A 24,092-nucleotide genomic window follows, 5' to 3' on the forward strand; every position below is an offset into this window, starting at 1 on the left:
CAACACAATGCCTTCCTTTGAACACGTGAAGAGCAGCTGTGTGAGAAAAGGGTTAGAGATTAGTTATTACTATTTATAGCACTAACACAACCACTGCTAGTTGCACTGTTGTTCATTTGTCTAGTGAGGTCTGACTCTTCACAACCCCGTGGACTGCCACACACCAGGTTTCTCTGTCCCTCACCATCTCCCAGAGTTTGCCCAAGTTCATGTCCATTGTATCATTGATGCCATCTAGCCATCTCAATTTCTGTCACCCTCTTCTCCTTCTGCCCTCAATTTTTCCCAGCATCAGGGTCTTTTCCAATGAGTCGGCTGTTTGCATCAGGTGACCAAAGTATTGGAGCATCAGCTTCAGCGTCAGTCCTTCCAAAGAGTGTTCAGTGTTGATTTCCTTTGAGAAGGACTGGCTTGATCTCCTTGCAGTCCAAGGGACTCTCAAGAATCTTCTCCAGCACCACAGTTCGAAAGCATCAATTCTTCGGTGCTCTGCCTTCTTTATGGTCCAGCTCTCACAACCGTTCATGACTACTGGAAAGACCATAGCCTTGACTATACGGACATTTGTCAGCAAAGTGATGTCTTTCCTTTTTAGCATACTGTCTAGGTTTTTCATACTAGTAACAAATATTTATCATTCTGTGCCAGGCACTGTTCCAAGAAGTCTAATTTTGACACAAAAAGTAATAAATGGAAGCATAGGTAAACAGATTTTGGTTTAACTAATATTGTCCGAGGAGGGAAGGGGCTGTCCCTGGAAGTACTGAGCTTGCTGTCCTTAGAGGAATGCAAGCAGAGACCAGAGACTACCAAGACACATCAAAGAGGTGGTTGTATTACATGATTCTTAAGGTCTCTTTCATCCTTGACATTCTGTGACTCAAATATTTTACCTTCCGGGACCTCCCATGGGGATTGAGTGGAAAAGGCGGAGTGCTGGGTTCAAAGGACAGAAGCAAGGAATAAAGAGGTGAACTCAGCACTGTGGCTCCACTGTCAGGAGAGTGAGGCTATTTGAGGTTAGGTCAAGGAGAACAAAGTGTGCATTTACATAAGTGCACTCTGAAGTTTGTATATGCAAATAGTGGGGGATGGATAGATATACTGAGATAATATGTTGTGTAAGAGACTCTTGGGATCTTGTGTGGCTCCCCACCCTTGAGAACAGAGAGACCCAGAACTGATTAGCTTATGTGGTTAGGGTGGTATTTTCCAAACTACTGGTTGGAACCCATTGGTGGGTTATGAAATCAATTTGATTGGTTGTGACCAGCATTAAAAAAAAAAAAAAGAGAGTGCATCACAACTTACTACAAACTATTTCTTTAAAGTTTAGTTTCAATAATGGGTAAGTCCACATATAATATGTGTGCATGTGCTGGTTTATGATGTGAAATTGGTGAATAAAAGCCAACCTCCTGGACCAAACTTTGATGGGCTCTGTTCCCAGTTGTTGGAGGACAGAGAGAACAAAAGTGCCCACCAAACTGATACAGCATCTGGAGACTGAAAATTGAGGTGGGCTGCCATCTATGGGGTCGCACAGAGTCGGACATGGCTGAAGTAACTTAGCAGCAGCAGCTCCATATAATCCATGGATCAGTTTGTTGCAGGGTAACCTACTCACAGGGTGGGATCTGATCAGGCAGGCAATGATCTAGAATCACTTGCAGCTACACTCTGTGCTGCCAAAGCACCACTGGGACAACTTTATAGTTGACCTGGGGTGTAGGGGTTCAGTTCAGTTCAGTTGCTCAGTTGTGTCTGACTTTTTGCGACCCCATGGACTGCAGCACACCAGGCCTCCCTGTCTATCACCAACTCCCAGAGCCTACTCAAACTCATGTCCATCGCGTCAGTGACACCATCCAACTATCTTATCCCCTGTTACCACCTTCTCCTCTCATCCTCAATCTTTCCCAGCATCAGGGTCTTTTCCAATGAGTCAGTTCTTCACATCAGGTGGCCAAAGTATTGGAGCTTCAGCTTCAGCATCAGCCTTCCAATAAATATACAGACTGATTTCCTTTAGGATGGACTGGTTGGATCCCCTTGCAGTCCAATGGAGATGCAAGGACTGCAAAAAGACTGAAAGGTGTTGGGGTAGGAGCTTGGAAATGGGACACACATTCCTATGATGGGTAACAAGTCACATGAGCTCCAGGAATATGTCACCAAAGGTCTTTATCATTGTTTGGGGACTAACAGAGCACAGTGGCTACTCAGTCCTAATCATTATTAAGCAATATCTATTAACTACAAAGCCCTTGATGACAGAAGAGTGATTCATGCACAGCACAGTCCTGGGTAGGGTCAGCCAAAGGACAGGAGAAACTGTAAGGGTCAAAGATGGCGTCAGTTATGCTAGCAGCTGTACACAAATCAAGGAGGCAGTGGCAGAATGCACTGGCAGATCCCAGACTTTCGTCAGGAAGATGGTGTCTGTCTTCTCAGATGAAATTGTTTCCTTGAGTATCCTGCCACTTGGAGAAATACCTCTCCATGATGACAGCTACTGTCTTGGTAATTTCATTGATCACAGGCCTTAATTCACCCTGGGACTAAGCCAGAAACTTCTTTCTACAGCCACTGAGCCTCTGGAGTCTGCCCCATGACCAGGTCTGTTCCTTTGACCCTTCCACCTCAGCCCCTTGATACCTTTCACCCAAGATTACCTAAGTGCCCGAGTTATGGCAAGGAACTAGCTGCATAATCCGTATCCCTTCCCCATTTCCTGAATTATGTAATCTGTTAAATATGTTCCTTTACTAATATCTGCAGACTGAAGAAACTGACCAAAGAGGGGGGAAAAAAACAGAAGCACAATGGTGTGGTTTATGCTGAGCTATTCTCCTTGCAGGAGCTGCCTACTAGAAGCAGCTAGTCCTCAGTGACCTGCTGGAAGGTACCTGGCCATCGAATTGGAGAACACAAGTACCCTTTCGGGCTTACCTAAGGGCTGGAGCAGATTGTTTAGACACCGTTTCACAAGAACTGGAGTTGGTGCACTGGGACGACCCAGAGGGATGGTACAGGGAGGGAAGAGGGAGGAGGGTGCAGGATGGGAAACACGTGTATACCTGTGGCGGATTCATGTTGATATATGGCAAAACCAATACAATATTGTAAAGTTAAAAAATAAAATAAAAAAATATAAACTTGAAATTAAAAAAAAAAAGAAATGGCTAGAATTTAGTTTATATACCATCTTAATAGGGGAAGAGGAGGGGGGAAAGGATACTTAACAGTCATACAAATGACTTTTAGGGAAGACAAAATGGACCTTTAGGAAAATAGATGGGAGTTATGATAATCTTGTGACAATGCCTGTTTAATGCAATTTCTCATCTGAAAATCTTCCTTAAAAAGGATTTGAGGCATTTGAATTCTTTTTGAAGTGTCTGCTTTTAGGCAGAGAGTGGGGATGGGAGGCGGTTCAGATGAAGTTTTTTTTTTTAACCTCTGTTGTTTCTTAGACATCTTCAGCTCAAAATAATCTTTATGCCACAGTGGTATATTCTAGATGCCTTCATAGATTCAGAAAAAGATGATCAAGACAGAATAAATATGATGTCAATAAAAATACACTGGCAAGAGCATGAGTAGTCCTGGTAAATTCTAAAGGCATGAAAATTCTAAAGGATGTCATTTTACATTGATAAATTTTCACTATCTTTATCCATAATAAGACTATCCTTAAATGTATTAGAAGTTAAAACCTCTGGAAAATAAGAGCGTTTATTGGAAGTAAAATGGGTTTTTTATAAATCATAAAAAAAAGAACTGGAGTTGGGGCAGAATTATACACTGCTTTTTGCCTTTCACACTGGAACTTCTGTAAATAATCCATTTCTACCCACCCTGATTTTTGATGAGTGCATGTGTTAGTCTCTTAGTTGTGCCCAGCTCTTTGTGACCCCATGGACTGCAGCCTAGCTGTCCATGGAATTCTCCAGGCAAGAACACTGGAGTGGGTTGCCTTTTCCTTCTCCAGGGGATCTTCCATACCCACGGATTGAACCCTGGTCTCCTGTACTGCAGGCAGCTGATTTGTGATGAGTGCCCTAAATGGGCATTAAAAACCAGGATGCTATGACTCAAGTAGCTTGATCCTAGGATGGCTTTGTTCTGAAGTGGAATGCCAATAATAAATCAGAAAATGCTTCAAAGATTTACCTTTTCTATAATTTTTGAAATAGGTAATATATAAACATATCACAAAATTCAAAGGAACCAGACAATGTCAACTCTTCTCACTGAAAGTGAAATGCAAATCTCCCCCTTCTTTTCCCCATGCAACCAGTCCCCACCCCCAGCTCTGCATACACCATTGAAACTACTGTCATAGTTTCTTAAGTATCTCTCCAAAGATATTGAGAACATTTTACATTCTACACACATTATCTCAAATCATTCAGTAGTTTTCTCAAAGAAGGGCAGCAACGGTCCACAGTAGACACCAGTGTCTAAAGCCTGAATAATATTGATTGAAATAGGGAAACTCAGACCTTCAGTTTGCTGTGGGAAAACCTGGGTCCATAATACATGGAAGTAGAGGGTTGCTCTTTGTGTAGACAGAGTAGATTATATTCTGATCTATTACAAATGAATAAAGAAATATATTTCAAGCATTATCTGTGTGCTGAAAGTAACCGTGGCTAGTGTTTACTGAACCCTTACCAAGCCCTCATACACATCATTTCACTTCATCCTCATGGGAACTCGGGAGGTATGTGTGCATTGACTTCCTCAGCCCCCACAGCATCCTCCTTCTGTGTCCTTCCTACTGCAGAGGCTGGAAAGGAGCTTGCAGCTGAGGCTCTGGATATGAAATAGGTTCCACCAATTAGAAGGAATTTTGGAATACAGAAGGAAGGCAGAAACTGTTTCTCTGCTGTTTTCTGCACTAAACTCTGATTGATATAAAATCTATGAGGTGGGTATTATTATTATGTCTGTTTACCCAGAAATTGAGGCGGAGTAGCTAAGTAACTTGCCTGAAGTCACATAGCTAGTACAATAGAGCCAGGATCTGAACTTGAGCAAGATGATTCCTTTATTGCATGTTGCTAGGTGCTTTCATAAACCCTTCCTCTTTTAACCTTCTTGGGTTGAATATGAATCACTGCTATTTACAGATGGAGAAATTGGTGCCCCCGTGAGTTTATTATCCAAGGTTGCAGGGGCTAATAAATGCAAGAGCCGAAACTGAGCCAGTAGCTTCTGACCCCTATTCTAGTTTGTATTCCACACTTCCTGAGTAGTTTCCTTTGTGTGTGCTTAGTCGCTCAGTCGTGTCTGACTCTTTGCGACCCTATGGACTGCAGCCCACCAGGTTCCTCTGTCCATGGGATTTCCAAGGCAATAATACTAGAATGAGTTGCCATTTCCTCCTCTGGGGATCTTCCTGACCCAGGGATCAAACCTGGGTCTCCTGTATGGCAGGTGAATTCTTTACTGTCTGAGCTACCAGGGAAGACCAATGAGTAGTTTTCCTTGGGGAATTCAAAGTTTTCGAGAAAATTAACAGTCCAAATGCCTGCTGGCGACTTTGTTTTAGCTAAAGATGCAGATTTGGGTTTATGGTTAAGACTGTAGAATAGGAAGACCCTGAGCTCCTCCTCTGACTGGTACACCAGAATTACAACTGTTTACAGGGTAATGAGGATGACCGAGACTAGCAGGAAGGATTTTTCACAACTAAAGGTGTAAAGAAGAAACTACAAAGACAGGTATGAAGGGAGAGATATAGTGTAGTCAAGACCCTTACTCCTGTGTAGGTGACCCACAAATGAGAGATAATCATGGTTGCAGAGATTACTCCCAAAGAATGAGGGGCCTGAGCCATACATGGGGCTCCTCAACCCTAGGGGTCCTGCAATGGGAAGATGTATCCACAGAACACCTGGTGTTGAAGGTCAGGGCGTCTTGCACACAGGAGAGTCAGAGGACTGTAAGAAACAGACTCTACTCTTAAAGGATGCACAAAATCTCAGCTGCTCTGAGATCAAGCACAGAGGCAGTAATTTGAAAGGAGCTTGGGGTCAAATCCACTTGCTGATTTTAGAGGGCCTCCCCAGAGAGGCAGGAGGCAAATGGGACTCCTGCTGAAGACAAAGATGCTGGTGGCAGCATTTTGGGGAGCTCATTCTATCCCAAATACACTGGTGCTGGCACGTGCCATTTTGGAATCCACTCTCTAGCCTATTAGCATCAGGGTCTTACCACTCAACAGTCATTTGGCACCAGTCCTGAGGCTACCCTCCAGGTAGCAGCCAGTAGCCTCTATACAAAGTAGGGCCTGACAGCCAACAGGGATGGTGGCTAGCCCCAGCTACCAGTGTGCCATGGTAGTCAACATGCTACAACAGGAGGATCCATGCAGCTCATAGGCACCCCTAGAGCATGTAACTCTGGTGACCAAAAGGAAGTATGCTGCTGGATCCCAGAGGATGTTTCCTACATAAGGCCACTTATTCAAGATTGTGAAATGCAACCAACTTACCTAATACATACAAATAAAAACAGAAAATCAACATGAGGTAACAGGGATATGTTCCCAATGAAGGAACAAGATAAAATCCCAGAAGAAGAACTAAGCAAAGTGGAGATAAGTAATCTATCTGATAAAGAGTTCAAGTTAATGATCATAAAGATGCTCCATGAATTCAGGAGAATGGATGAACATAGTGTGAAGTTTAACAAAGAATTAGAAAATATAAAGAAGAATCAATCAGAACTGAAGAATATAAACTGAAATACCATTGGCGAATGTAAATACATAGTAAAAGTAGCAGATCAACCACTTATAAAGCTAGTAGGAATGTTAGAAGACAGAGGTAGTAAAAATCATGTGTATCCACAATAAGTAGTTAAGGGATACACAAAACAGAAATATGTAAAATATGATTTCAGAAACATTAAATGTGACAAGGAGAATAAAAATGCAGGTTTATTAGAATGTGTACAAATTTAAGAGATCAACTTAAAATAATCATGTATATATGTTATATGGCTTTTATACACAGTTAGAGCTATTATAAATCTCATGGCAACCACAAACCAAAAATCTATAATATGTACATGCAAAAAAGAGAAGGAAATTAAAAATAACACTAAAGATAGTCATCAAATCTCAAGAGAAGAGAGCAAAAGAAGAAAAGAACAACAAAGAACTATAAAAACAACAGAAAGCAATTAACAAAATGGTAATAAGGACCTAACTATCAATAATTACTTTAAATGTAAATAAACTAAATGTTTCAATCAAAACACATACAGTGGCTGATGGAATTAAAAAAGAAAAAAAGACTTATATATACGCTGCCTATAAGAGACTCACTTCAGATCTAAAGGTACACACAAGCTGAAAGTAAGAGGATGAAAAAAGATATTCCATGCAAATGGAAGCAAAAAGAAAGCTGCACTATCAATACGATCATACAAGATGGAACTTAAGACAAAGACTAATAAGACAAAGAAGAATATTACATAATGATCGAGTGATCAATCCAACAAAAAAAAACATAGCAGTTATAAATATATACACACCCAACCCTGGAGTATCTAAACACATAAAACAAATATCAATAAACATAAAGGAAGTAACTAACAGTAAGACAGTAACACTAGGGGACTTTAACATCCCACTGACATCAACAGACAAATCATTCAGACAGATAATCAAAGAAAACTCTGATCTTAAATGACACAGATCAGACAGGTTAAATACATACAGGACTTTTGACATAAAATATTCATTCAAAAGCAGCAGAATACATATTGTTTTCAAGTGCACATTGAATGTTCTCCAGGAAAGATCACCTATTAGGCCACAAAACAAGTCTCAATAAATTTAAGAAGACTGAAATCAATCAAGCATCTTTTCTGACCACAATGAAGTGAGATTAGAAATCAACTATAAGAAAGAAACTACAAAAAAAAAAAAAACACAAACATGTGGAGGTTAAACAACATGCTACTAAACAACCAATGGATCACTGAAAATATAAAAAAGAAAATTTTAAAAAATCTGGAGACAAGAGGAAATGGAAGCACAATGATCCAAAATCTATGATAAGTAGGAAAAGCAATTCTAAGAGAGATGCTTATAGTGATTCAGACCTACAACAGCAAATAATATCTCAAATAAACCATCTCACCTTACACCTAAAGGAATTAGAAAAACAAAGAATCCACCTGCTAATGAAGGAGACACAAGAGATGCGGGTTTGATCCCTGGGTTGGGAAGATCTCTTGGAGTAGGATCAGGTAAATTTTGCCTGGAAAATTTCACAGACAGAGAAGCCTGGTGGACTACAGTACATGGGGTCATGAAGAGTCAGATATGACTGAGCACAGCACAGCATAAGAACCCCACCACTAACATCATACTCAGTAGTGAAGAGCTGAAAGCATATCCTCTAAGATCAAGAACAAAACAAGGATGTCCACTCTCACTACTTTTATTCAACATAGTATTAGAAGTCCTAGCGACAGTAATCAAACAGAAAAAGATATAAAATAATCAAAATTGAAAAGGAGGAAATAAAACTGTCACTGTTTGCAAATGACATGATATCCTAAGTTCAGTTCAGTCGCTCAGTCGTGTCCAACTCTTTGCGACCCCATGAATCGCAGCACTCCAGGCCTCCCTGTCCACCACCAACTCCCAGAGTTTACTCAAACTCATACCTATTGAGTCGGTGATGCCATCCAACCATCTCATCCTCTGTTGTCCCCTTCTCCTCCCGCCTTCAGTCTTTCCCAGCATCAGGGTCTTTTCCAATGAGTGAGTTCTTTGCACCAGGTGACCAAAGTATTGGAGTTTCAGCTTCAGCATCAGTCCTTCCAATGAATATTCAGGATATCCTAAAGACACCACCAAAAATTATTAGCTTAAATAAATTCAGTAAAGTTGCAGGATACAAAATTAATATACATAAATGTGTTGTATTTCTATACTCTAAAAATGAGGTATCAAAAGAGAAATTAAGAAAGCAATCACATTTTAAAATTCCATCAAAGAGAATAAAACACCTAGGAATAAATCTAACCAAGGAGGTAAAAGAGTTGTATTCAAAAAAATTCTAAGACATTGATGAAAGAAATTGAAGATGACACAAATAAAAAGACATACTGTGCTCACAGATTGGAAGAATTAATATTGGGAAAATGACCATACCATCCAAGGTAATATATAGATTCAATGGAATCCTTATCAAAGTCTAATGGCATTTTTTACAAAATTAGAACAAATAATTCTAAAATCTGTATGGAAACACAAAAGACCTCAAATAGCCATAACAGTCTTGAGAAAGAAGAAAAAGCTGGAGGTATCATTCTCCCTGATTTCAAAGTATACTATGAAGTTATAGTAATCAGAACAGTATAGTACTGGTACAAAAACAGACGCGTAGATCTATGGAACAAAATAGAGAGCCCAGAAATAAACCCACCCTTACATGATCAGTTAATCTAAGACAAAGGATGCAAGAATATATGATGGAGAAAAGATAAGACTCTTCAATAAATGATGTTGGGAAAACTAGACAGCTACATGCAGAAGAATCCTACTGGACTACTTTCTCACACCATATATAAAAATAAACTCAAAATGGATTAAAAATGTAAATGTAAGACCTCAAACTATGAAACTCCTAGGAAAAAACATATGAAGTACATCCTTTGACATCAGTCACAGCAGGCAAGGGAAACAAAAGCAAAAATAAACAAATAGGACCGTATCAAACTAAAAGCTTTTGCACAGCAAAGGAAATCACTAACAAAACAAAAAGGCAGTCTATCGAGTGAGAGAAAATATTTGCAAATTATATATCTGATAAGGGGTTAATATCCAAAATATACAAAAACTCATACAACTCAAAAAACAAAACAGATTAAAAGATGGGCAGAGGATCTGAATATGTAGATATTTCTTCAAAGAAGACATACAGATGACCAACAGATACATGCAAAGATGCTCACTAGGCAAATGCAAATCAAAACCACGAGATATCATCTCACATCTGTTAGAACGGTTATTATCAAAAACAAACAAACAAACAAAAATAACAAGTATTGGCAAAGATGCAGAGAAAAGGGAATCCTTGTGCACTGCTGGTAGGAATGTAAATTGGTACAGCCACTATGGAAAACTGTATGGAGGTTCCTCAAAAAATTAAAAATAGAACTACCATGCTATGCTATGCTATGCTAAGTCACTTCAGTCGTGTCCGACTCTGTGCGACCCCAGAGATGACAGCCCACCAGGCTCCCCCGTCCCTGAGATTCTCCAGGCAAGAACACTGGAGTGGGTTGCCATTTCCTTCTCCAATGCATGCAAGTGAAAAGTGAAAGTGAAGTCGCTCAGTCGTGTCCGACTCTTAGCGACCCCATGGACTGCAGCCTACCAGGCTCCTCCATCCATGGGATTTTCCAGGCAAGAGTACTGGAGTGGGGTGCCATTGCCATAAGATCCAGCAATTCCACTTGTGGGTATTTTTCCAAAGAAAATAAAGACCCTAGTTTGAAAAGTTATGTGTACGCAATGTTCATACTAGTTTTATTTACAATAACCAAGATATGAAAGCAACCTAAGGGTCAGTTGATAGATGAGTGGATAATGAAGATGTGGTGTATATATACAATGGGATACTATTCAGCCACAAAAAATAAAATTTTGTCATTTGCAACAACGTGGATGGACCTGGAGGGTATTATGTTAAGTCAAATAAATCAGACATAGAAAGATATACACTGTATGAGTTCACTTGTACGTAGAATCTAAAAACCAAACAAATGAATAGACAAAACAATTTCATAGATACAGAAAACAAACAGATGGTTGCTAAAGCAGAGAGGAATAGGTGGGAATGGGTGAAACAGGTGAGGTGATTAGAAGGTACAAACTTCCAGTTATAAAATAAATGAGTCATAGAGATGAAATGAACAACTCAGGGAATATAGTCAATAATATTGTATCTTTGTATGCTGACATATGGTAACTGGACCTACTGTGGTGATAATTAATATCAACCACAACGTTGTGCGCCTGGAACTTATATTGCTATACGTCAATTACAGTTCCATAACAAAGGGGAGGAGGGGCATGAGAACGAGAAAGGGGGTGAGAAAGAGAGAGAGGAAGCGAAGTAAGAAAGGCGCAGACTCCCTGTGAAAGATAAATGGGAAGAGGAGATCCTTCTTTGGCTCTCTTGCCTCACACACATCTGAGGATAATCCTGTCTCAAAGCAGAAAATTTAACTTTCTGCACATCAGAAATGAAGTCCACATTGGCTGTTTTCCTTGCCATCAGCAGTATGATGCCTGCAGAAAATAATCCACAGGGTTGAATGGTCAGGCTAACTAAGAAGGATTTGAGATGACTTTTTTACTCCAAAAGGACAAGCTCGGGATAGTGACTTTTCTTTCCCATACTCAGGCTCCAGGTTGCACTGGACTTCCCATGGAACAAGTTTTGATCTAAAAAGATATTTGCCAGGAACTTCTCTGGAGGTCCAGTGGTTAAGACTCTGTGCTTCCAATGCAGAGTTAAGTGTGTGTGTGCTAAGTCACTTCAGTCGTGTCTAACTCTTTTCAACCCTATGGACTGTGGTCCACCAGGCTCCTCTGTCCATGGCAATTCTCCAGGCAAGAATACTGGAGTGGGTTGTCATGCCCTCCTCCAGAGGATCTTCCCGGGATCAAACCCACATCTGTTATGTCTCCTTCATCAGCAGGCAGGTTTGTTGTTGTTGGTTTTTTTTTTTTTTTTTACCACTTGTGCCACCTGGGAAGGTCTCCAGTACAGAGTGTGCAGATTCAACCCCTGGTCAGGGGACTAAGATCCTACATGCTGTGCAGCATGGCCAAAATTTTTTAAAAACCTTAAAAATGAAAAGGTTTTTGCCAGACTCAACCCCAAATAGCTTATGTATATTTCCAACACCAAATCTACCAACAAAAGACCAAATCTGTCATCTTTGAGAGTACTCAAAATGTGTAACAGATTTTTAAAGGAATTCAAAATAGAATAGAGTCCAAAGATATTTTGAGGTGTGACATTCTTTGGAATTGGTTCCCAGAAGTAAATGAAAGCATAGTAAATACCCATTTGGACTCAGAACTTCTGACCTGTCCATTAATAAGAAAGTTTATTACTTTATAGCCATTTCTTTATAGATATTTATTTGACTGTACCAGGTCTTAGTTATAGCATGCAGGATCTTCAGTTGCAGCATGTGAATTCTTAGTTGCAGCACGTGGGATCCAGTTTACTGACCAGAAATCAAACTCAGGCCCCCTGCAGTGGCAGTGCGGACTCTCAGCCACTAGACCAGCAGTGAAGTCCCTTGTGGTCATTTCTTATAAACGGTAATGCTCTGGTCTATGAAAATTCATTTTTGAAAGATTCATAAGAACTATATTTATCATTTAGGATAATTTTGACCCTAAGCAACACAAAATCTGACACAAACTGGTTTAAGAAGTGAAGGGGATTTCTTTTTGGTGTGCTGCCTCTTTCTACTTGTCCCTCTTTTGGGTCCTCTCATAATAGACCTTCCCACCCCCATCACATCCGACATCTAACAGCTTCCTTTCTTGCCTCCAGCTGCTCTGAAAGAGCTGCTCATGATTTTATCTAAGACCAACTCCCCACATGTGCACAGAAGCCTGTCCTCTCTCTCTCAACACACCAGTTATTTCCTCTCAACTACTTTCTACTTTAGCAAACTAACATGGTCTAATTTTTCCTTATGTCAAAAAGCAAAGCAAAATTTCTTGATGTCACACAACCCCTTCCAGTTTCAATCACATCTTTCTTTCTTCTTTGATGGTAAAATTCCCTGATAGATTTCTCCATTCTCCTGGACTTCAATTCCTCACTTTATTTCAGTGAGTTCTGACTCCACTTTCAGTGAATTCTGACTCCACAGTTTTTGAACTGTGGTGTTGGAAAAAGACCCTTGAGAGTCCCTTGGACTGCAAGGAGATCCATCCAGTCCATCCTAAAGGAAATCATGTGGAAGCTGAAACTTCAATATTTTGGCCACCTGATGCGAAGAGCTGACTCATTTGAAAAGACCCTGATGCTGGGAAAATTTGAAGGTGGGAGAAGGGGAAGACAGAGGATGAGATGGTTGGGTGGCATCTTCGACTCAACAGGCATGAGTCTGAGTAAACTCTGGGAGTTGATGATGGACAGGGAGGCTTGGCGTGCTGCAGTCCATGGGGTAGCAAAGAGTCAGACAAGACTGAGTGACTGAACTGAACTGAACTGACCCCACTTGAACAACACAATTATTTTAGGTTTACCAATGACCTTCCTGTTGCAAAATCCAGAAGTCAGTTTTTATTTATTTGTTTGGCCATACCATGCAGCATGCGAGATCTTAGTTCCCCCACCAGGGATCCAACCCATGTCCCTTGCATTGGGAATGTGGAGTCTTAACCACTGGACCACCAGGGAAGTCCCCCAGAAGTCAGTTTTTACTATTCATTTTAATCTATCAGCGGTATTGGATACAGGTGACTGCCTTGCCTTTTTTTTTCCAGAAATTTTTCCTTCACTTGGACTTCATGATAACACTCTCTTGGTTTTTCTCTTCCTTTGTTGTCCACTCTTTCTTGACTTTCTTTGCTAATTCTTCCTCATTATACTGATCATTAAGCCCTGGAATACAACTGTGCCACGGGTGGAGCTCCCCCTTCAAATTCCCTGGATCCACCGGGGCTGGATCCCAGCACAACTGGGTTTGGTTCCCTCTTCTATAGGTATATTCACATCTTGGTTGATTTTCCTACACCCATAACTTTATACACCATCCATTCAAATGTTGAATAATTTCTCTCCAGAAGCTCCAGGTGCATTTCTGACTGGATAGTGAATGGATGTCTAATGGACTTCTGCAACTTAATGTGTCCAAACCAAAAATGTTAACAGTTCTGTTTCCAGGATAGTTCAGTTAAGCTCATAGGAGACAGACTCCTGCAGAGAGCAACTATGAACTCTTAGACACTACCAATTACCCTGGAGAGTGAACAAAAGCAAGCAGTTTCTGGAGAGGAATCAACATTTGGAAAAAGAGAATGCATAGGGCATGTTTCCTTTTTTTTTTTTTTTAAATGGCTTTTAGCCTGAAGCAGGCCACAGTAGAGTCACACAGGGCAGCTAAAATAATAGAAAACCTGTGGTCCTTCTCGCCTGACGATTCGAAGGAGAGAATTCAATGCAGCCACAGCCTGTAGAAAATGATGGGAGGAATTCAAGAAAAGAGACCCAGAGATGAAAAGCCATACATTTTTATGTATAAGCTCTGTCCAGATCTCTGGACAGTTCCTGAAATGTAATACATGAGGCAGGCTTAAGAGGCCCAGATAAGAATAAAAGGACTGAGATTTGAACTGTGGCCTAAAAGGCAGTTTATAGTCTGATAATACAATCAAGTTGATTGCCTGCTAAAGCAAACAAACAGTCCAGCGTTTTGGGGGGAGTTGTACAACAGAAACCAGAGTCGTATGACTTAATCACAAGTCCAGAATATCCCCAAAGTACTCAATGCATGAGGAATGTGGAAAATGTGACCTATACTCAAAAGACAATCAATGAAAACTGAGATGACCCACACATTAGAATCAGTAGATTATAATTTTAAAATAAGCTGTTATAACTATACTTCATGAGGTAAGTGGTTGTGTGTTTGTAACCAATGAAGAGATAGAAAACCTTGGGGGAAAATAAACTCTATTTTTAAAAAGCTATGGGAACTCTAGAACTGAGAAAGGTAGTGTTTGAGATAAAAGCTTCACTGGCTAGGCTTAACAACAGAATGGAGAAAACAGAGGAAAGAGTCAATGACCTTGATGTTAGATCAGTATAAAGCATCCAATCTGAAGACAAGGAGGGAAAAAAAGTTGAAAAAAAATGAGCAGCACCTCAGAGCGTAAGAAACACTATCAAAATGTTTAACATATGTAACCGGAATCACAGGAAAAAAGGGGAGAGACTGCTGGACAGGAAAAAAAGAATTAAGAAATAGCCAAAATTCCCTCAAAGTGAAAGATATACAATTACAAATTCAAGAAGCCCAGTATACCCCAAGCAAGACAAATACAAAGAAAATTTCCCCAAGGCACACTGTAATTAAATTGCCAAAAATCAAAGATAAAGAGAAAAATTTGAAAGTAACCAGAGGAAAAAGATGTTTTACATATAGAGGGAAAAGTGAAAGTCGTGTCTCACTCTGTGAGACCTCATGGACTACACAGTCCATGGAATTCTCCAGGCCAGAATACTGGAGTGGATAGCCATTCCCTTCTCCAGGGGATCTTCCCAACTCAGGGACTGAACCCAGGTCTCCCACATTGCAGGCGGATTCTTTACCAGCTGAGCCACAAGGGAACCCCGTATAGAGGGAAAAACAACTCAAATGACCCTGACTTCTCACCAGAAATAATGGACACCAATATTCAAAAAGGGGTTAATATCCAAAACATACAAAAAAAATTTGTACAACTCAATAGAAAAAGACCATGTAACCCAATTTTAAAATGAACAAATAACATGAATAGACATTTTTCCAAAGAAGATAGGCAGATTGTCAACAGGTACATGCAAAGGTGCTCAGCATCACTAATCATCAGGGAAATTATGAGAAAAAAAAAGAGAGAGAGAGAGAGAAGAATGTGGTAAGGATGTGAAGAAAAGGGAACCCTTGTACAATGTTGGTGGGAATGTATACTGGTACAGTCACTGTAGTATGGAGGCTACTCAAGAAAATAAAAATAGAACTACCATATGATCCAGCAATCCCACATCTTGATATATATCCAAAGGAAGTAAAACCATTATCTCAAAGAGATATCTGTACCCACATGTTCATCGCAGCATTATTTACAATAGCCAAGGTATGGAAACAATTGAAGTGCCTTTCAAAATATGAATTGATAAAGAAAATGTGGTATATATGTACAACAGTATACTGTTAAGCCTTAAAAAAGAAGGAAATCCTGTCATATGCACCAGTATGGATGAACCTAGAGGGCAATGTGCTAAGTGAAATAAGTCAGACAAAGACAAACACTTCATGGTATCACTTACACTTATATGTGGAATCTTAAATAAAGGGGGCAGGGGTCAAACCCATAGAAACAGATCAGAAGAGTGGTTGCCAGGGGCTATATGTCAGAGAAACAGGCAGAAGTTGGTAAAAGTATACAAACTTTCAGGTATAAAATAAATAAGCCCTGATGGTCTACAGTATAACATGATGACTAAAGGTTACAACATTATATTGTATAATTGAAATTTTCTAAGAGAGGAAAATTTAAATGTTCTCACCCAGCCCCCCAAAAAGATAAATATATCAGGTGATGGATGTCCTAATCAACCTAGATGGGGGCAACCTTTCACCATGGGTCATATATCAAATCACTGTTATGTACTTTAGATATCCTATCATTTTATCAGTTATACCTTAACAAATATCATATCAAATCACTGTGTTATGTACTTTAGATATCTTATAATTTTATCAGCTCTACCTTAATGCCAAAGAATGTTCAAACTACCGCACAATTGCACTCATCTCACACGCTAGCAAAGCAATGCTCAAAAATCTCTAAGCCAGGCTTCAACAGTATGTGAACCGTGAACTTCCAGATATTCAAGCTGGATTTAGAAAAGGCAGAGGAAATAGAGATCAAATTGCCAATATCCACTGGATCATCAAAAAAGCAAGGGAGTTCCAGAAAAACAACTACTTTTGCTTTATTGACTATGCCAAAGCCTTTGACTGTGTGGATCACAACAAACTATGGAAAATTCTTAAAGAGATGGGAATACCAGACTACCTGTCCTGCCTCCTGAGAAATCTGTATGCAGGTCAGGAAGCAACAGTTAGAACTGGAAATGGAACAACACACTGGTTCCAAATTGAGAAAGGAGTACGTCAAGGCTGTATATTATCACCCTGCTTATTTAACTTATATGCCTGGAAAATCCCATGGATGGAGGAGCCTGGTGGGCTGCAGTCCATGGGGTCATGAAGAGTCGGACACAACTGAGCAACTTCACTTTCACTTTTCACTTTCATGCATTGGAGAAGGAAATGGTAACCCACTCCAGTGTTCTTGCCTGGAGAATCCCAGGCATGTGGGAGCCTGGTAGGCTGCCATCTATGGAGTTGCACAGAGTTGGACATGACTGAAGTGACTTAGCAGCAGCAGCAGCAGCAGCAGCAGCAGCAGAGCACATCATGAGGAATGCTGGGCTGGATGAAGCATAAGCTGGAATCAAGATTCCTGGGAGAAATATCAATAACCTCAGACACGCAGATGATACCACTCTTATGGCAGAAAGTGAAGAAGAACTAAAGAGCTTCATGATGAAAGTGAAAGAGGAGAGTGAAAAAGTTGGCTTAAAACTCAACATTCAGAAAACTAAGATCATGGCATCTGGTCCCATCACTTCATAGTAAATAGATGGGGAACAGTGGAAACAGTGGCAGACTTTATTTTGGGGGGCTCCAAAATCACTGCAGATGGTGACTGCAGCCATGAGATAAAAAGATTCTTGTTTCTTGGAAGAAAAGCTATGACCAACCTAGATAGCATACTAAAAAGCAGAGACATTACTTTGCCAACAAATGTCCATCTAGTCAAGGCTATGGTTTTTCCAGGAGTCATGTATGGATGTGAAAGTTGGACTCTGAAGACAGCTGAGCACCAAAGAATTGATGCTTTTGAAGTGTGGTGTTGGAGAAGACTCTTGAGAGTCCCTTGGACTGCAAGGAGATCCAACCAGTCCGTCCTAAAGGAGATCAGTCCTGAGTGTTCATTGGAAGGACTGATATTGAAGCTGAACCTCCAATACTTTGGCCACCTGATGCAAAGAGCTGACTCATTTGAAAAGACCCTGATACTGGGAAAGATTGAGGGCAGGAGGAGAAGGGGATGACAGAGGATGAGATGGTTGGATGGCATCATTGACTCAATGGACATGAGTTTGGGTAAACTCCGGGAGTTGGTGATGCACAGGGAGGCCTGGCGTGCTGTAGTCCATGGGGTCATAAAGAGTCGGACATGACTGAGTGACTGAACTGAATTGAACTGACCTTAATAAAACTTAAAATGGTGATGGGAAGTGGAAACAATGGAGAAACATCTCTAAAGTGCTGAAAGTAAAAATTTTTGGCCCAGAATTCTACCCCAGCAAAAATATTCTTTAAAACTGAAGTTAAAATAGATATCTCTAGTTAAAGATAGGAGAAGGCAATGGCACCCCACTCCAGTACTCTTGCCAGGAAAATCCCATGGACGGAGGAGCCTGGCAGGCTGCAGTCCATGGGATCGAGAGGAGTCAGACACGACTGAGCGACTTCACTTTCACTTTTCACTTTCATGCATTGGAGAAGGAAATGGCAACCCACTCCAGTGTTCTCGCCTGGAGAATCCCAGGGACGGGGGAGCCTGGTGGGCTGCCGTCTATGGGGTCCCACAGAGTTGGACACGACTGAAGTGACCTAGCAGTAGCAGTTAAAGATAAACTAAAATATCACCATTGGCAGATCTTCACTACAGAAAATGCTAAGTGAAGTTCTCAGGCTGAAGGAAAGTAATATAAGGAAATGTGGATTATTAGAAACAAATTAAGACCATGGCAAATAGTAATAACTGGATGAATACAAAATCAAATTTGTAATTTCCACTTTGCCCCACCCAAATCCACTTTTCCCTGTAGGTTCCTTATTTTGATGATGAAAACTCCATCTTCACAGTTCCTCGGCCAAAAATACTAGTGTTAAGCCTTTCTCTTACTCCCCAGAAAGTAGTCTTGGCTCTCCTTTCAAATCAATATATATTCAGAATTTGACCATTCTTTCTACCCCCATTTGCCTTTCTGGTCCAAGCCACTAGCATATCTTGCCTGGGTTACTGCACTAACCTGCTAATCAATCTCCCTGTTTCTACCCTTGCTACCATGCAGTCAATGGCACAGGACATAGCAGTCAAAGAATTTTTTAAGATTTTTTTTATGTGGACCATTTTCAAAGTCTTGATTGAACTTGTTACAGTATTGTTTTATGTTTTGGTTTTTGGCCATGAAGCACGTGGAATCTTAGCTCCCCGACCAGGGATTGAATCTGTACCCCCTGCACTGGAAGGAGAAGTCTCAACCATTGGAATACCAGGGAAGTTCCCCCAAAGTGATCCTTTTAAAGCCTATGTCAGTTCTTTCACTCTCTGCTCATCACTGTCTGCCGACTTCTCATCTCACCAGTAAACAAAAAGAGTCTTTGCCACCGTCTACAAAAACCTCACGTGATGTGGTCCCTGCTCCTTCTCTGCTCCTCCTCCCTCTGTCTCTTGCTCACTCTGATCTGGCCACCTTGGCTTCCTTCAGTTCAGTTGCTCAGTCATGTCCGACTCTTTGTGAGCCCATGGACTGCAGCACACCAGGCCTCCCTGTCCATCACCAACTCCAGGAGCTTACTCAAACTCATGTCCATCGAGTAGGTGATACCATCCAACCGTCTCATCCTCTGTCATCCCCTTCTCTTCCTGCCTTCAGTCTTCAAACACACCAGCATGTTGCTGTCTCAGGGACTTTGCTCTTGCCCCAACCTCCTTCTCTGGTATTTTCAGGATCCACTCCCTCTATTTTCTGCCTAAATGATGCTTTATCAGTAAAGTCTTTCCTAAACAGCCTCTTTTGTTTTTACTTTTCTTCATAACACGTTTTGGCTTCATAATTATTTAAACATTTTTTGAATGAATGAATGATGCAAATACCTACAACACAAGACTGAAAGCTCAGATAACGAGTTATGAGAGTTTAAAGGAAGGAAACTATTATTAACTGAGCATTCTTCATATTCTATCACTATTGGTTATATCATTTAATCTTCATTACTAGCCTGTTAAATCATGTATTGTCACTAACTTACAGAGAGATGTTGAGGCTCAGAAAGGTAGTTTGCCAAGGTCACATGTATAGTAAGTGAAGGCAGCAATTCATTCAACAATGAAATTATTAATTTCACTGATACCTTCATTGCCTCACACAGCTCCCCAACCCCTATCTGGCTCAGATGAGGGAGAGACCAGAAGTATCTGGAGAGACTTTCTGGAGGAGGTGGTATTCTGAATCCTGTGAGGTAAGAGAAAAAGTATTTATGTGTTTCCCAGTTCCTGGCACAGAGTCTTAAAACCCTTATAATTCCCCGCATGATAAGAGCACTAGGACCATCTTTTGTTCCAATATTTGGTCTTTGACCCCGGTTTCTGACACAGAATGCCTAAATCCTTTGGAATTTCCTGGGTGGATAGCCATGCTTTTGCTGTAATAAGGTGGCTCCTGGTAGGTTCTTGGGTGGGGGCTGGTCTCTGGAAAGACCAAGCCATGATTAGAAACTTGGCATTTTCAGCCCCACCTCACATTCTCCAGAGAGAGAAGAGGGGAAATGGAGTTGATGATCACCCAGCTGTGCTAGTGGTAAAGAATCCACCTGCCAACCCAGGAGACACCAGAGACTCAGGTTTGATCCCTGGGTCAGGAAGATCCCCTGGAGAAGGAAATGGCAACCCACTCCAGTATTCTTGCCTGGAGAATTCCATGGACAGAGGAGCCTGGCAGGTACGGTCTATGGGGTCACAAAGAGTCAGACATGACTGAGCACACATGCATAATAAACCAGTAAATAGTAAAGAAACTGTTCCTGAGGTCTGTGAGCCACTGCAGCAGATTCGTTGAACCTCCTCCGATTTATAGTCAGTCAATCAGCAGCATAGGTGGCAACCAGGATTTGCAAATTGGCATCTAAAGTGAAGTGGGAGAGACTTCCCTGGTGGCTCAGTGCTAAAGAACCCACTTTCCAATGCAGGGGATGGTAAATGCAGGGGACACAGGTTTGATCCTTGGTCCGGGAGGATCCCACATGCCGTAAGGCAACTAAGCCCATGAGCCGCAATTCCTGAGCCTACGCACTAGAGCCCCAGAGCTGCAACTACTGAAGCCTGAGTGCCCTAGAGCCTGTGCCCACAACAAAAGAAACCACTGCAATGAGAAGCCCCCATTTGCCTCAACTAGAGAAAGCCCGCGTGCAGCAGTGAAGACCCAGCACAGTCATAAGTGTATCTTTTTTAAGTCTAAAAAACTTAAAAATTTAAAAAATATATAGTGGGGTAGAAGGAACTTCCCTGGAGGTCCAGTGGGTAAGACTCCATGCTCCCATAGTAGAGGGCATGGGTTTGAACCCTGGTTGGAGAACTAGAGCCTGCATGCTGCATGGTGAGAGACAGAGAGAGAGAGAGAGAGAGAGAGACAGAAAGAGAGAGAGAAAGGAAGAAAGAAAGAGAGAAGGGGGAGGGAGGGAGGAAGGATAAAAGAAAGTGAGGTAGAAGGGGGCAGCTTTGTGGGATGTAGGACAACCAGCTGGTGTCACAAATTTACTTGATGTTGGGGGGTGGGGCCGAGCCCCACACATCTGGTGTCAGGAGTGCTGTGAGTGTGACAGAAGTGTGAGAGCCAAGGAAACACACCAGAGAAGTGGGTGTTCCTTGCACAGTTCCCAAGAGACGAGATACAGGCAGGAGGTTAGCATCGCTCACAGTATCAAGGGGTCGGGAGGGAAGATGAAGTTGCTAAACGGAGAGGGACATCCTAAGAAATATGTAAGAGGAGGGGACAGCAAGAGCAACCTTTGCTACTTCACAATTCTGCCTGACCTTTCCGACAGTCAGAGATGTCCCCAGATGGAGCCAACAACCTAGGCAAGCAATAAGGACGATACTGCTAATGATTCCTTATCTGTTCAGAGGACTTCAGGGTTTACAATGCTTTCACATACGTAACCTCACTGATTCTGTGACAGTTCTGTAATATAGGAAAGGGCAAGTATTCTTTTCCTATTTTACACCTGAGGCAGCAGGGACTCAACCATTAGGTTCAACTCGAGTCCATTCAGTTGAAGTTCAGAGTTCATCTGAGGCTCTCATAGCTCCATTCCTGAAGTGCTGGCTGAGAGCAGCAGTAGGGCTGCATGTTGGATTGTCATGGTGGGGCGGTGGCAGGGGGAGGGAATGTGAACCAGGGTAGAACATGATAGAATCTGTGCACTTTATGATTTCATGATCTTGGTTCAATCTTTTTTTACAAAGCTTTTTTATGGTAGTAGAATATATCTGACATAAAATGCACCACTTTAATCATTTTTTTTCACTTTAATCATTTTTAAGTGTACAGTTAAAAATGTACATTTTAAGTGTACTGTTGTGAGTGGCAATAAGTCCATTGCCATCACCACCATCCACTTCCAGAACTTTTCATCATCCCAGACTGAAGCTCTGTCCCCATCCCCAGCCCGTGGTAATTATCATCCTACTTTTCGTCTCTATGGATTTAACTATTCCAGGTATGCCATATAAGTGGTTCTGTTCAGTTCAGTCACTCAGTCGTGTCCAATTCTTTCCAACCCCATGGACTGCAGCCTGCCAGGCCTCCCTGTCCATCACCAACTCCCAGAGTTTACCCAAACTCATGTCCATTGAGTCGATGATGCCATCCAACCATCTCATCCTCTGTCATCCCCTTCTCCTCCTGCCCTCAATCTTTCCCAGTATCAGGGTCTTTTCAAATGAGTCAGCTCTTTGCATCAGGTGGCCAAAGTATTGGAGTTTCAGCTTCAATATCAGTCCTTCCAATGAACACTCAGGACTGATCTCCTTTAGGATGGACTGGTTGGATCTCTGTAGTCCAAGGGACTCTCAAGGATCTTCTCCAACACCACACTTCAAAAGCATCAATTCTTTGGCACTCAGCTGTCTTCAGAGTCCAACTTTCACATCCATACATGACTACTGGAAAAACCATAGCCTTGACTAGATGGACATTTGTTGGCAAAGTAATGTCTTCGCTTTTTAATATGCTGTCTACGTTGATCACAACTTTCTTTCCAAGGAGTAAGCATCTTATAATTTCATGGCTGCAGTTACCATCTGCAGTAATTTTGAAGCCCCCAAAAATAAAGTCTGCCACTGTTTCCCCATCTATTTGCCATGAAGTGATGGAACTGGATGCCATAATCTTAGTTTTCTGAATGTTGAGTTTTAAGCCAACTTTTTCACTCTCCTCTTTCACTTTCATCATGAGGCCCTTTAGTTCTTTTTCACTTTCTGCCATAAGAGTGGTGTCATCTGCATATCTGAGGTTACTGATATTTCTCCCGGCAATCTTGATTCCAGCTTGTGCTTCATCCAGCCCAGTGTTTCTCATGATGTACTCTGCATAGAAGTTAAGTAAGCAGGGTGACAATATACAGCCTTGATGTACTCTTTTTCCTATTTGGAATGAAACAATATTTGTCCTTTGGTGTCTGGCTTATTCCACTTTGCAAAATGTTTTTAAGTTTCATTTGTATCATAACATTTATCAGAATTTCCTTCTTTTAAAAGCCTGAATAATATTTCACTGATGTATTGTGACTGTGGCTCAGAGCATGAACTCCTTATTGCAAAATTCAGACTTAAATTGAAGAAAGTGGGGAAAACCACTAGACCATACAGGTATGACCTAAATCAAATCCCTTATGATTATACAGTGGAAGTGACAAGTAGATTTAAGGGACTAGGTCTTATAGACAGAGTGCCTGATGAACTATGGACGGAGGTTCGTGACATTGTACAGGAGACAGGGATCAAGACCATCCCCAAGAAAGAAATGAAAAAGAGCAAAATGGCTGTCTGAGGAGCCTTACAAATAGCTGTGAAAAGAAGAGAAACAAAGAGCAAAGGAGAGAAGGAAAGATATAAGCATCTGAATGCAGAGTTCCAAAGAATAGCAAGGAGAGATAAGAGAGCCTTCCTCAGTGATCAATGCAAAGAAATAGAGGAAAATAATAGGATGGGAAAGACTTAGAGATTTCTTCAAGGTGATTAGAGACACCAAGGGAACATTTCATGCAAAGATGGGCACAATAAAGGACAGAAATGGTCCTAACAGAAGTAGAAGATATTAAGAAGAGGTGGCAAGAATACACAGAAGAACTGTACAAAAAAGATCTTTGTGACCCAGATAATCACGATGGTGTGA

General features: G+C 41.2%; 1 protein-coding gene across 1 annotated transcript in view; it reads right to left on the reverse strand.

Annotated features, from left to right (window-relative positions):
- Window positions 1-15,651, reverse strand: part of PLB1 (phospholipase B1) — a 157,774-nt gene extending 142,123 nt beyond the window's left edge. Inside the window, exon 1 of the mRNA XM_061432953.1 lies at window positions 8,695-15,651. The gene's annotated coding sequence lies outside the window, so the exon portion shown is untranslated. The remainder of the gene's footprint in view (window positions 1-8,694) is intronic.
- Between the last annotated feature and the right edge of the window lie 8,441 nt (window positions 15,652-24,092).

Source organism: Bos javanicus, chromosome 11, assembly GCF_032452875.1.
Source record: "Bos javanicus breed banteng chromosome 11, ARS-OSU_banteng_1.0, whole genome shotgun sequence".
In the NCBI taxonomy this organism is placed as follows: domain Eukaryota; kingdom Metazoa; phylum Chordata; class Mammalia; order Artiodactyla; family Bovidae; genus Bos; species Bos javanicus.